Source organism: Trichosurus vulpecula, chromosome 4, assembly GCF_011100635.1.
Source record: "Trichosurus vulpecula isolate mTriVul1 chromosome 4, mTriVul1.pri, whole genome shotgun sequence".
In the NCBI taxonomy this organism is placed as follows: Eukaryota; Metazoa; Chordata; class Mammalia; order Diprotodontia; family Phalangeridae; genus Trichosurus; species Trichosurus vulpecula.
In genome coordinates this window covers 353000533-353016340 of record NC_050576.1, presented here as the reverse complement: position 1 = coordinate 353016340, position 15808 = coordinate 353000533, and the positions used below count along the sequence as shown (strand labels likewise).

The 15808-nt window shown below is 39.0% G+C and overlaps 1 pseudogene; it reads left to right on the top strand.

The window, feature by feature from the left end:
* Positions 1 to 371: 371 nt before the first annotated feature.
* LOC118847235 lies at positions 372 to 11953 on the top strand (annotated as a pseudogene).
* Positions 11954 to 15808: the final 3855 nt, after the last annotated feature.

Below are 15808 nucleotides of genomic sequence, written 5' to 3'. Positions count from 1 at the left end.
ATTCTTTCCTGAGGAAACTAGGATAAATTGATAATTACATTTTAGTGATGGCTAAAGTTGCAAGATAAAAAATGTTTCAGGTAATTTGAAGTTCAAAGTATATGTTTTTCACAGGGATTTAGAATAAGTTTGTTTTATAGTTAATGGAATGACAATAAAAATCACTATTTGAGAGGAGGCTCCTTTGCTAAAGCCTAAAGCAGATCAACGTAGAGGTGATTGAAGGTGGTGAAGGTGAAAGCTTTCGAGGACTCTCTGGGTGGATTCTCTTCTGCCTCCAGCCTCAGTGCTCTTCTCCCTCTCCCAGAAGCCCTATTGTTTCTGTCACCACCACTGTCCCCACTCCCTCCCGAAACCTGTCCACTATAGAGAAGACTGAGATTATCCAGAAGGGCAAGCTGGCTGAGCAGACTGAGTGCTATGATGACATGGCCACCTGCATGAATGTGGTAATCGAGCAGAGGGCTGAGTTCTACAAGGAAGAGCACAACCTGATCTACATGGCCTACAAGTCAGGGGCAAAGGTCAGCCTGGAGGGTCATTTCCAGCTCTGAGCAGAAAACTGACACCAGGGACAAGAAGATGCAGCTAATCAAGGACTACAAGGAAAAAGTGGAGCATGAGTTAAGATCCATGTGCATCACCATCCTGAAATTGTTGGATAAATTTTTAATAGCCAATATGACTAATCCAGAGAGCAAGGTCTTATATCTGAAAATGAAGGGAGAATACTTTGGTTATCTTGCTGAAGTAGTGTGTAGTGATGACCAGAAACAAACAATAGATAATTCTCAAGGAGCTTATCAGAAGCATTTGATATCAGCAAGAAAGAGATGTACCCTACACATCCAGTTTGCCTGGGCCTAGCTGAGGGGAGGTGTGCTAACCTAGTCTATGCTAGGGGGAGGGGCCAACTCAAGAACCAATCAGCTCTGGTCATTCAGGTGGTGCTTAATGATGTCAAAAACTCTATAAGAGGGGAGAGGACAGCTTGAAGATCCCTTTTCCTTTTCCAGTTGGAGCCAGAGATGCCTACAGCCAAAGCTGAGCTGCCGGTAGCAGAGCTGACCCACGTGGAGCAAGGAGTGCTGAGTAAGGACCAGAGACCAGTGGGTAATCTTCTTACCGTAGAGGGGAAGCATGTATATGATTTTGCCTTATACCATCTTGCTTCTCTGTGGCCTTCTGTTCACTCTCGTGAGGCAGACTTATTGGGCCTGGAAGCTTTTGATGAAAATATCAAAATGGGGATGCTGGTTTGTGGGCCTGTTACTGTAGAGTGTAAATACATGCTTTAGTTCTCCTGCCTTCTGCCTAGAGAATTCCTTATATCCTGCAGTTCCGAACCTTTCAGGCATATATGAGATTCTCTTTGAAATCATAAATTCTGCCTTCCTAATATATTTGGCGACAAGGTGGATGGGATTGCAAGGTATAAGATCTCTATTCAGAAGCAGAAGAACTTCAGAGGAAGAGATGAATATCCCAGGGTGGGAGGATTCATTTTATTCCTCCCTAGCAAAGGAATTGGCTAAAAAAGCGGGACCCTGTGAAAACTGGGAACCAAGCCTACGGAGAGGAGATCCTAAGGATTTGGAAAGGTGTTTACAAGAGGTTGGGATTCAGTCAGGGACATCACTATCAAGGCAAAGCTGGATAGTGTTATCAGCCTACCGGCTAGTATATGAAAGATTGAGATTAAGTGAAAGAGATGGGGGCACTCCTACCCCACGGCAAGAAGGGGAATCTCAGATAGCAGGAGAGCAAACTGCTGCTCAAGAACCCACTGACTCAGATGAGAACTTTTCTATTAATGTGGCTAGGAGCAACAGGAGGCCAAATAAGCCAAGAGTGCATCCCAACTCAGCCCAGACCAAGCCTGACTGCCTGATTTGTCCTTGCCATGGTGGCAGGGGAAGTGAGTGGGGGGAAAATGAGACAATGTTAGGGGCTGAGACAGAAAATGCTATTAGGGTTCAGGACATCCCTCGCACAGAGAATGGGAGATGGTTAAATACTCAGACAAGCGTTCATCCCATAGAAAGGAGGAGGACAGAAACCTGAGGTGGCAATTTAGTTAGGAGGGAAATTCAGGAAGATTTCTCACCGCAAGAGGTCACAGATATTTTGAGTAGATTCAACCAAAGAGTAGGAGAACCATTAATATCTTGGATGGTAAGGCTCAGTGATCAAGGGGCCGGTGGAATATTGGTAGATAAGAGGGACTGTATGAGATTCATAGGTATCAACCACGATCCTCTAATTCAGCAAGCTTTTAGGGAACATCAACAGCGAGGAGATGATGCTAGCAGGACTACTCTGTTGGCGTTAGCTGCTGTGGGATGCAATAAGAGCTAAACTAATGATTCTATGTGGCCCACTGAGCACAGACCCTGGTATTCACTTAAAGATTGTATCACGAGACTAAAGGAGGAGGTAATGAAGACTGCTATCATGACAGGAACTGCAGACAAATATTGCAATGATCCCATAGGAATCCCTCATAGGAATCTAATAATTAGGACAGCTCCCCCTGCTTATAAACAACTAATTTTGGATCTGTTACTTGGGGAAGTAGGGAGCCATCTTACAGAGGTGATAAATAAGATTTTACAGTTACATGACTTAGGAGACTGGGGAAGGGATAGATCTCCTCGAGAGAGAAGGGTGAATAGCCAGCAAACTTGGTGCCAAAATGGAGTGACAAGGAAAGAAATGTTCACTGCTCTATTGAGAGCAGGGGTAGGTTTTGAAATGATAGATGGCATTCCAACCAATGAATTGTACAGAATGTACCGAGATAAAGAACTCAATAACAGGAGAGATAGGGAAATAAGAACTCCTCCTGCAAATGCTACAGACATTGAACCTTCATACCCAAGTGAATAACATGCTACGGAATACTAGGAAACAGGCCGTGCCCCAGCCCAAATTAAGGAAATACACAAGCTGGATTGCAGACCTCACATTAACTTGACCATATATTGGAAAAATGGGTCAAGTACGGTAACTAGGGCATTAATAGATACTGGGGCTGAGGTCATCCTTATCTATGGGAATCCAGACAAGTTCAGCCATGGAACTCCTATTACCATCACAGGACTAGGAGGAACTGAAATATCAGCCAGACAAGTTAAATTGATGATGAAAATTGGACAGTTGTCCAAGAAAGAATATAGTGTGGTTATTGTGCCTATTCCTGAATACATCATTGGAATAGATATTTTGAAGGGTATGACCTTAAATTTACCTGAAGGGAAATACCAATTTGCTGTGAGGAAAATAGGCATTAATGTAGTCTTAGTGGGGAAAATCAAGATGGATCCAATCACTTTGCCTGAACCTTCTGAAGTAATTACTTTGAGGCAATATCGTGTGCCAGGTGGGCAAGAAGAAATTGCCAACACTATAAGAGAATGTGTTGAAGCAGGAGTGTTAGTCCCTACAACTACTCAATGGAACAACCCTGTCCGGCTGGTCCAAAAGTCAGATGGGACATGGAGGATGACAGTGGATTATAGACAGCTGAACAAAGTGACTCCTCACTTGTATGCTGCTGTTCCAGACACGGTTACTTTAATAGAGAGAATACAAAAACATGAAGGGACTTGGTATGCAGTTATTGATTTGGCCAATGTCTTCTTTATGATCCCAATAGACCCCAAGCAATGGAACCAGTTTGCTTTTACTTGGCAAGGCTGACAGTATACATTTACACGCCTGCCACAAGGATATATTCATAGCCCAACTATTTGCCACAGGATTGTAGCTGAACATTTGGATAAATTAAAGCTACCTGGTGTACAGCTTACACATTACATAGATTACATCATGATACAGGGAAAGAATATAAAAGAAGTGGAGGAGAGTTTAGCATTATTAATTGACCATATGAAAAGCAAAGGATGGGAAATCAACCCCGCAAAGGTTCAAGGGCCAGCTCAAACCGTAAAAGTCTTGGGGATACAGTGGAATAGAGGACTGCGAGAAATTTTCCCACAAGCTCGACAAAAAGTCCAGGATTTTCCCACCCCTACTAATAAGAAAGAGGCCCAAAACTTCATAGGGCTATTTGGTTATTGGAGACACCACATCACACATTTGGGACAGATTTTAAAACCCTTGTATAAAGTCACCAGAAAGAAATATGAATTTGATTGGGGCCTTGAACAAAGTAGAGCTTTTGAGGAAGCAAAGGCTGCTCTACAATTAGCTCTGGACTTATGGCCTATGCAAAATGGGCCAGTGGAGTTACAAGTGACTGTACAAGATGACTATGCAAATTGGAGTCTGTGGCAAAAGCAACAGAGCTGAAGGGTACCTTTAGGCTTTTGGTCAAGGAATCTGCCCTCATCTGGAGCGCAGTATACACCTTTTGAGAAGTGGCTGTTAGCTGCATATTGGGCTTTAGTAGAAACTGAGCAACTAACACTGGGTCATGAAGTGATATTAAGACCAGGAATTCCAATTATGACTTGGGTAATGAGTACCCCAGCTTCTCACAGAATTGGACATGCACAAGAGGCAAGCATAATCAAATGGAAGTGGTATATTCAGAATAGGTCCACAGCAGGCAAAAGTGGAGTTTCTGCTTTACATGAATTGGTGGCAAACATTGGCACTGAGAGAAATGAAAAACCCCTTGAATCTAAGCAAGAGATGGTACCATCCTTAGTGAAATGGAATAATGGGTATGATGGACTAAATGTAGAACAGAAGAAACATGCTTGGTTTACTGACAGGACAGCAAAATATTTAGGACAGAAGAGACATTGGAAAGCAGTAGCCTATAACCCCTGTACTAGGTGAACTCTGGAAAGTTCTGGGATAGGGGGAAGTAGCCAATATGCTGAACTGATGGCAGTGAATCAGGCCGTCAGAACGGAGAAGGGAGGACAGTGTCATATATTTACTGACTCATGGGCGGTAGCTAATGGATTAGCTACTTGGATGCCTATATGGAGGAATCAGAATTGGGAGATTCATGGCAAACAAGTTTGGGGTAAAGAGTTATGGGAAAATATATGGGACATGCCTTTGTTTAAGGATTTGTCAGTTTTTCATGTTGATGCTCACGCGACCCTGACCACACCAGAACGTGAGTAAAATGCACACGTGGATCGACTAGCAAAGATTGCCACTGAATGTATTGTCTCTACTCCAACTCCATCTGATGACCCAGCCTTAGCAAGATGGGTCCACCAGACTGCCGGCCATTTAGGGGTCCAGGCCACCCACCGATGGGCACAGGATCGAGATATCAGTATCTTTCATGCGTTGTTAAAACAAATAACAGAGGGGTGTCGTATATGTCAATTAGAAAAAGAACAAACTCTTCCTAGGATAGTAACTGGAGAAATAGTGAGGGGAAAAGTTCCAGCCCAAATTTGGCAGATAGATTATATTGGCCCACTACCCCAGGATAAAGGATGTAAATATGTATGTACGTGTGTTGACACCTATTCAGGTGTACTAGTGTCTTGTCCTTATAAGGATGCAACTCAGAAAAATACCTGTAAAACCCTAGATATTGTAAGTTTATAATATGGAACCCCAATGTAGATTCAAAGTGACAGTGGGTCACATTTCAAGGGCAAAGAAGTGAAAACATATTGTGTGTTGAATAATATAGAATGGATATATCATATTCCATATTACCCACAAGCATCTGGGCTGATTGAAAGAATGAATGGATTGTTGAAAGAACAGCGGAGAAAATTAAGCTCTAATAATTCATATCGACATTGGAAGGATAATTTGTCTATTGCCTTACATAATTTGAGTAATAGGCCCTTAGTGGGGAGTACACCTCTAGCCAGAACGATGACCTCAAATTTGCAGATTAGAGAACAGATCCAAAATACTGAATTTTGGACTGTGAGGGAAGATGTCCCCCTACCATGTCCAGGAACACCTGGTTTGGCAGGATATGATTTACATTGTATAGTGAATTTTAGGTTGAATAGGAAAGAAATAAGAAAAACCCCTACTGGAGTATGTATGAGAATCCCCAAGAATCATTTTGGATGGATATTACCTAAACCAGGATTAGAAGCTCAAGGAGTACATGTATTGGCTGGAGTGATAGATTCAAATTATCAAAAAGAAATTGTTGTGACACTCCAGAATTTGGGTAAAAAACCTGTACAATTTGGTAGGAATGATAGGATAGTTCAAGTGATTATTATTCCCTGTGAAAAAATACCCTTTGTGAAAACTGACCCTCCTCCCAAAATAACTACTAGAAGGGCAAAAGGGGCTTGCTCCATTGATAGAATAAAGTTGGGAGCTAAGGTATGGGTAAAATGGAAGCCAGATGATATTCCAAAGGCTGCAGAAGTCATAGCCCATGGGAAGGACAACACTGTAACAGTGGTTTATTCGGGGGAAGATAATTACCAAATCGTACCCCTGAACCATATATTTTACTATGAATAGGGCTATAATATTAGATTCACGGACCCCACAGGTATGGCCGATGCTGGTAATTGCCACAAGCCACTCAGAGGGAAGGTGACTTTGTGTGATTAACGGATGAAAGCTTGTACATCTGGGGAAAGTCAGGGAGGACAATCCTAGTCTGTATCTAGGATGGGATCCTCCTGGTTTCCCTTGTACATCTGGGGAAAGGCTGGGAGGACAATCCTAGTCTCCAACTAGGATGAGATCCTCCTGGTTTCCCTTGTACATCTGGGGAAAGGCTGGGAGGACAATCCTAGTCTCCACCTAGGGTGGGATACTCTTGGCTTAGTTTCCTCATTGTGTTCTGTTTAAAAAGAAACATTTCCCATCTGAGTTTGGCTCTGATATTGGATCTCTGCATAACCGAAATTTCAACTAAACTGAGAGATGATTTTATTTGAAGGATAATAGCCCAAACTTGCCTACTCTTTTTGTTCTTTGTTTTGGTTAACCTTATCTCTAGTTCTGTCTCCTGCAGGCTTAAGCACCCTGCAGTTTCCGGTGACTGCCTAAGCATGTAGCATTCTCGGAATTCCTGCTAGCTCGCTAAAGAACTGACCTCTGGAATGGGACTCTTTGGGGCAGGGATACCTCTACATCCAATTTCAGCAAGAAAAAGCTATGAAAAATGAGACCTTCACCCCTTACCCGAAGATTTTGAGCCCCAATCTTTCGAGGTGGGAGGGAATGATGATAGTGTTCTGAGTACTTATTTTGTGTTATCCTTTCTATATTGTTTTATTGTTATGATATTATTGATCCTATGTTACAAAGATCTAGGGGTGGACATTTGAATTAATAATTATTTTGTGGATGATTGATTGAAGAGATTATCTTGCTGGGACATAGGGGTGGATCACATTTGAATCGTAAACCAATATTTGGGAATGTCACTGAATGATATGTTTTGCTTTATTGTGAATGATATGTTTTAGTTTCCTGCGTAACTGGCTCACAATGTTGTAGGATATATAATTTAATTTAAATTATGATTGGATTGTGCATCCTAGAACATTGTGAGGGGTGGAGTGTAGCCAGAGTGGCCTTTGTTTTCTTTGAGTGACTCAGCTTACCTCATTGAGACTCACTGGGCCATAGCTGGGAGCAGAGAACTTCCTGTGTGACCTCTTCTGGGACAGGAAGTCCAGAGACTCATGGCCTTCGAGCAGAGAACTTCCTGTGTGATGAGTCATGGGGCTGGCTGAGGGGAGGTGTTAACTCCAGAGCCATGCCCTGTTGGGTGTTAACCTAGTCTATGCTAGGGGGAGGGGCCAACTCAAGAACCAATCAGCTCTGGTCATTCAGGTGGTGCTTGATGATGTCAAAAACTCTATAAGAGGGGAGAGGACAGCTTGAAGATCCCTTTTCCTTTTCCAGTTGGAGCCGGAGATGCCTACAGCCAAAGCTGAGCTGCCAGTAGCAGAGCTGACCCACGTGGAGCGAGGAGTGCTGAGTAAGGACCGGAGGCCAGTGGGTAATCTTCTTACCGTAGAGGGGAAGCATGTATATGATTTTGCCTTATACCATCTTGCTTCTCTGTGGCCTCCTGTTCACTCTTGTGAGGCGGACTTATTGGGCCTGGAAGCTTTTGATCAAAATATCAAAATGGGGACGCTGGTTTGTGGGCCTGTTACTGTAGAGTGTAAATACATACTTTAGTTCTCCTGCCTTCTGCCTAGAGAATTCTTTATATCTTGCGGTTCCGAACCTTTCAGGCACATATGAGATTCTCTTTGAAATCATTAATTCTGCCTTCCTAATATAACCCCCCCTCCACTTGACCATCAAAGTCATCTTTGTAACTCATAGGTCTGAACATGCCACTGTCTGATTCAATAAAACCCAGTGTCTAACTATTACCTGTAACATCAAATTTGAAATCTTCTGTTTGCCTTTTAAATCCCTTCATAACCTGTGCCTTCTTTTAATCTTTTTAATCTTCTTACACTTTAATGCTTACTACATACAAAGATCTGGTGACATTGGATTCCTGGCTGTTGCCTGTAAAAACACCCAATTTCCTAAATCTGTGCCTTTTCCCTGTCCCCTTGACTGAATTTTCTACCTCCTTACCACTGCCTCTAGACTACTCTGATATCCTTAAATCTCAGCTAAAATTCACCTTTGAAAAAAAGAGCCTTTCTCAAGCCCCATAAATGCTTGCTGTGCCTTCCTTCAAGGATCATTTTCTATTTGTCCTGTATATATTATGTTTGTACGTGTTTTGGCAATTCATCTTCCTTATTTGATTGTGAACTCCTTGAGTGCACAAACTGTTTTTGGCTTCCATTCTATCCCTATTAATGAACACATTTCCTGACACAGAGTAGGTGCTTCATAAGTAATGGTTGACTTAATTATAACACTAAGAAAATCAGTGCTGCAGCTGACAGAATTTTGAGTCTACTGAAAGACTGATTTTCAAATATCTAAAGAAAGAAAAGATGCCAAATACATTGCACCAGGCAGAAGAGGTTGTAGTGAGAGTGTAGACATCTTTTTACAAGATGTGCTAGTCAAAAAAAATTGTGCAGATAACCAAAGTGTGCAATATAAAAACTATGCATATGACACATCTACACTACATTTATATGCAGTTATTTCACTTGTCATTTTTTCCTCATATATTAGCTCATCACTTTGATTTTGTTTGTCTGTAAATACTAGAGCAAAGTGCTCTCAAAGGCTTTTAAGAACATTCTTCATGAAGTTCAGGCTTTGAGTATTGTGACAATTGTGCTGCTGCCCGTAATGGAGCAAATACTTCTATCGTGTTTCTTACTCTGTGCTCATTCATTTCCCTTTGCAGATAATAGAAAATCTACATACATACACTTCTACATCATTGAATTGGTTATTATTCCTTCTCAGTAAACAAGAAAAAAAAGCCTTCCCTGTTGTCAGCCTAGCAGATTATTTCCAAAGCATCATAGTCACCATAAAGACTAGGATAGGAGAAAAGAAACAAGAATGATAGAAAACATATAAAATTTTGGGACAAATAATTTACAAGTTGAAATATAAAGCAAAAAAAAATTCTCTTTTCCTTAAATAAGTATAACATAATTTGGTCAATGACTTCTTTCTACACTGATGCCACTCTCATTCAGCAACTCCTCCATTTCATTTGTTCAAATAGTTTGGTGGTGTTTGAGGTGGGAGATTCTGTTCTTCCTTCAGAATTTTATTCTTTGAATCTTTTCATCCTTCCAGGGCTAACTTCCCTATAGAATTCTTTTTCCCCTACACACACACACACACACACACACACACACACTCACTTTTCAGCTTGATTTAGCTTTATTTTCTAATTTAAATTCTCTCTCAACCCCTCTTTATCCTCTCTCATTGAGAAGGAAAGAAAAACAAAGCCTAATACAATATATATGGTCATGCAAAACAAATTCCCACATCAGCCTTATGCAAAAAATAAGAAGGAAGCAAAGGAATACATTTCATTCTGTACTCTGAGTCCATTATTTCTCCATATGGTGTAAGATACCATATATCATTGTGATTCTTTGGGAATTATGGTTGGTCATTGTGTTCATCAGCATTGCTAAATCTTTCAGAGCTAATTTTTCTTACAAAAGTTTTATTGTATAAATTGTTCTCCTGGTTCTGCTTGCTTTACTCTCTATCAATTCAACCAGATCTTACCAGTTTTTTTTTTCTGAAACCATCTCTTTGATAAACCATTCTTTACAGCTCAATAATATTCACATTCTTATTATAGTTTTTTAATCATTCCCCAATTGATGGCTATCTGCTCAGTTTACTATTATTTGCTTTTTAAAAAGCTACTAAAATATTTTTGTGAATATTGGTTAGCAGTGGTATAGCTGGGACAAATGATATGGCTATTTTAATAGCTTTTGGGGACATAGCTCCAAATTACTTTCCAATATGGTCAGATCTGTTCATAGCTCCACCAAAGCTGAATTGAAGAATCTGGTATCCCACAACCCCTCCAGCATTTATCATTTTCTGTTTTTTGTCGACAGCAAATCTGAGGGGTGTGAACTGATACTTCACAGTATTTCCAATTTGTATTTATCTAATTATTAATGATTTAGAGCATTTTTTCATGTGGCAAATGGTAGTTTGAAGTTATTCTTCTTAAAATTGCCTATTTGCATTTTTTGTTAAGATTCATCAGTTGAGGAAAGGTTTAATTTTTGTTTGTTTTTTGTTTTTAATAAATTTGACTCAGTTCCCCATGTTTCTTATAAAGAAGATCTTTATCAGAGAAACTGATTTCAAAGATTTTCCTCAATAACTTTCTTCTCTTTGAATTTTTGCCTGCATTGGTTTTGTTCTTATAAAACCTTTTAAATTCAATGATATATTTTTTTTCCACTTTTTCTCCTCCATATCTTTCTGTCTCTTATTTGGTCATGAATTCTTCCTCATTCATATTTTTAACAAGCAATTTATTTTATACTCTTCTAATTTGATGTAATCCTTCATGTTTAAATGGCACATTCATTTGCAGCTTATCTAAGTATATGGTGTTAAAATGGTGGCTTACATTTATATTTTGCTCTATGGTTTTCCAGTTTTATAAACACTTTATCAAATGGTGAATTCATTCCCCAATAGCTAGGATCATTAGGTTTAGCAAGCTCTAGATTACTGTGCTAATTTTTTTACATGTTTTAATATATTCAATTGGTTAATCTATTTCTTATCTAAAACTAAACTATGTTAACATTTATAGCTTTGTAATATAGATTGATAGCACATACTCCTAGAGCCCTTTGCTTGCCATTGTAGTTCTCTGATTACCTTGATATTCTTGGCTTTTTTTCCCTCCAGATATCATTTTAGCATAATAACATAGTTCTTTGATATATTTTCGATGTACAGTTGGAAAAGTAAATTATTTAGGGGGTATTTTCATTTTTATTATATTGGGTCAGCTTATTTATGAGCAATCAATATCTCTCCAATTATTTAGGTACACTTTTATTTATGTAAAATACAATTTGTAATTGTGTTCATAAAATTCCTCTGTGTGGTGGCAGGTAGAGTTACAACTATACCATACCATATGTAGTCATTTTAAGTGGAAATTTTCATTTCATCTCTTCCTGCTGCATTTTTTTAATAATATATCAAATCATGGACAATTTATGTGGGTATATTTTCTTTCCTGCAACTTAGATGATATTATTTCTTTTTCAGTTGAATCATTAAAATTCTCTAAGTAAACCTTGATATTAACTGAAAGAAGTGATAGTTTAGTTTCTTCTTTGCCTATGCTTATTCCTTTTACTTCCTTTTTTCATCTTATTGCTATAGCCGATATTCCCAGTATAATAATGAATAATAAAGGTGATAATTGAAACAATTGCTTCACTCTTCATCTTACTGGATAAGATTTTAGTTTGTCTCCCTTACATATTATGTTGGTTCTTAATTTTAAAGAATATTACTCATCTTTTTAAGGAAAACACCATTCCGGGGTGGAACCAAGTTGGCTGAGTAAAAGCAGGGACTTACTTGAGCTCTCCCCCAAATCCCTCCAAACATCTGTAAAAAATGACTCTAAATAAATTCTAGAGGTACAGAATCCACAAAACGACAGAGTGAAAAAAGTCTTCAGCCCAAGAAAGCCTTGATGGTTGTTGGGAAGGGTCTATTGCACCTTGCTGGGAGGAGAGTGCAACCCAGTATTGGTCACATCAACACAGACCAGGCCAGAGCAGGCTGGGCAGAGCAGGCCTTAGGGGACTGAATCACCGAGCTGTGGAAGTTTTCAGACTTCTCAACCCACAAACACCAAAGAAATCTTAGTAAGTCAGTGTGAAAACTCTGTTTGGCCTGGGTGAAAGAAGTATGCAGTCCCAGGCCCAGGCAGTGGAGGTGGTTGCAACAGTGGCAGCAGCTGCTTCCAGAGCTCCAGGCCCACAGTCAGTGAGGGGAATCAAGCAGCTGATCAGAGCTGGAGCGCAGTGATCTCTTTACTGGCATTGAGGCAGGATTCTCTTGCTTTGCCCTGCTTGGATCTGTGTTGCAGTCATGGTTAGTGGTCTTGGGGTGAAGACGAGAACTGGTATGGAAGAGATTGTGATGCGTGTGGAGAGGGGGTTCTCCTAGAAGTTCCAAGACAGAAAAGAATGATTGAGGTAACTCACAGACCAGAGCACAGGACAGGAGAGAAGTAAACACTTCTCCTTGGATCATATCACCTCATAAGAACTGAAAATTTACAGATGTCTACAAGTAGTTCATAAACAGCAGCGCAAAATCCCTGAATCTTGGGACAGAGTACTCTCCCCTCTGTAAACAGAGTCCTACCTGGAAAAAGAACTCAAAAGTCAAGTAATTGGCTGAAAAAATGAGCAGATAGGATTAAAAAACACAAACTATAGAATCTTACTTTGGGGTCAAAGAAGATCAAAACATACATCCAGAAGAAGACAACAAAGTCAAAGATCCTACATCAAAAGCCTACAAGCAAAAATATGAATTGGTCTCTGGCCATGGAAGAGCTCAAAAGCATTTTGAAAATGAAGTAAGAGAAGTAGAGGAAAAATTGGGAAGAGCAATGAGAGTGATATAATAAAATCAAGAAAAAGTGAGTTAATACCTTGTCAAATGAGTCCCCCAAAAAATACTGAAGGAAATAAGACCTTAAAAGATAGACTAAATGAAATGTCGAAAAAAAGGGTCCAAAAACCAATTAGGAGAGGAATGTCTTAAAAAACAGAATTGGCCAAATGGTAAAGGAGGTCCAAAAGTTCACTGAAGAAAATAATTCCTTAAAAATTAGAATAAAGTAAATGGAAGTTAATGACTTTATGAGAAATGAAGAAATTATAAAACAGAATCAAAAGAATGAAAAAAAATGGAAGATAATGTGAAATATCTCATTGAGAAAACCCTGACCTGGAAAATAGATCCAGGAGAGATAATTTTAAAATTATAGGGCTACCTGAAAACCATGATCCAAAAAAGATCCTAAATATCATCTCTCAAGAAACTATCAAGAAAAACTGCCCTGATATTCTAGAACCAGAAGGTAAAATAAAAATGGAAAGAATCTACCAATCACCTATAGAAAAAAGATCACAAGAGGAAAATTCCTAAGAATATTGTAGCCAAATTCCAGAGTTCCTAGGTCAAGGAAAAAATATTGCAAGCAGCCAGAAAGAAACAATTTGAGTATTGTGGAAATACAAACAGGAAAACACAAGATCTAGTGGCTTCTACATTAAGTGATCAAAAGACTTGGAATATGATACACCTGGAGATCAAAGGAACTAGGATTAAAACCAAGAATCACTTACCAGCAAAACTGAGTATAATACTTCAGGGGAAAAATGGATTTTCAATGAAATAGAGGATTTTTAAGCATTCTTGGTGAAAACACCAGAGCTGAAGAGAAAATTTGACTTTCAAATACAAGAGTCAATAGAAGCATGAAAAGGTAAACAGGAAAGAGAAATCATAAGGGACTTTTTAAAGTTGAACTGTTTACATTCCTACATGGAAAAATTATATTTGTAACTCATGAGACCTTCCTCAGTATTAGGGTGGTGAAGAGAATACACACACACACACACACACACACACACACACACACACACACACATATGTATATACATATATATGTATATATACAGAGAACATAGGGTGAGTTGAATATGAAGGGGTATCTAAAAAAAAATTAAAGGGTGGGAGAAGATTATATTGGGAGAAGGAGAAAGGGAATGATAGAATGGGGTAAATTATCCCCCATAAAAGTGGCAAGAAAAAGCTGTTATAATACAAGGGAAGGGAGGGGTGGTGAAAGGGAATGAGTGAATCTTACTCTCATTGGATTTGGCTTAAGGAAGGAATAACATATACACCCAATTATGTATCTTAACCTACAGGAAAGTAGGGGGGAGGGAAGAAGAAGGGCATGATAAAAGAGAGGATAGATTGGGGGAGAGAAGAGTCAAAGTAAACATTTTTGAAAAGGGAGAGTGTCAAAGGAGAATATTGAATAAATGGGGGATGGGATAGGAAGGACACAAATATAGTAAGTCTTTTCAACATAACTATTATGAACGTGTTTTGCACAATGATAAACATAAATTACATTGAATTGTTTGCCTTCTCATGGAGGGGGTGTGTGGAAGGAAGAAGGGAAAGAACTTGGAACTCAGAGTTGTAAAAACAAATGTTAAAAACTATTTGTACATGCAACTGGGAAATAAGACATACCGGTAATGATGTAGAGAAATCTATCTTGCCCTATAAAAAAGTAAGGGAAAAGGTGGGAGGGTAGTGGAATGATAGAAGGGAGGGCAGACTGGGGAAAAGGGCAATCAGAATAAATGCCGTCTTGGGGTGGGGTGAGGTGAGCAATGGGGAGAAAATGTGTAACATAAAATCTTGTGGAAATGAATGTTGAAAACTAAAAATAAATAAATTAATCTTTAAAACAAAAAAAAGAAAACACCGTTTATTTATTCCTAAACTCTCTAGTGTTTTTCACAGGATGAAGTGTTGCATTTAAAATTTAAAAAAAAAAGGTTTTTCATCATCTATCGAAAAAAATGATTATTGACAGTTTGATAATGAAAACAGATAAATGAAAACATTTATAGTTTTCCTAAAATTGAACAAGCCCTGCCTTCATAGTTTAAATCCACCCTGGTTATACTTTATAATCTTTGTGTTATATTGCTTTTATCTCTTTGCTAGTATTTAATTTAATATTTGCATCAATATTTATTAGAAAATTTTGTGCATAATATTCTTTTCCTGCTTTTTCTCTCCCTGATTTATATATCAAGATAATATTTTGCCACAGAATGAATCTGTTAAAATTCCTTTATCTATTTTATTTTCACAAAAAACATGTATCACTAGAATTTCCTTCTAAATTTCTTCATTTTTAAATTGCCCACTTCCCTTGAAAATAGATTTACTGTTTCTTTAATTTGTTAAATTTCTCTTTCTAATATTACACAGATAAACAAGGAAATTTATGCTTAATGGGGGTCATCTCTAGTCATCCTGACCTATGTCTTGCCACTGTCCTCTGATGACTCTGGGAAGATGATTTTGAACAGCCCTGCCTCACTTAAATCTAATCCACTACCAAGTCAAGACATCACACCCCTGATGTCATTCGTCCTCTTTGAGAATGAAGGACAAGCCACCACCTGTAAGTAGAAGTAGCTGCCCTATTTTACACCCAAGTAGGCAGTGCTAGTTGGACAATACTCCTTTCCTTCCTTCCTTCCTTCCTTCCTTCCTTCCTTCCTTCCTTCCTTCCTTCCTTCTTTCCTTCCTTCTTTCCTTCCTTCTTTCCTCCCTTCCTTCCTTCCTTCCTTCCTTCCTTCCT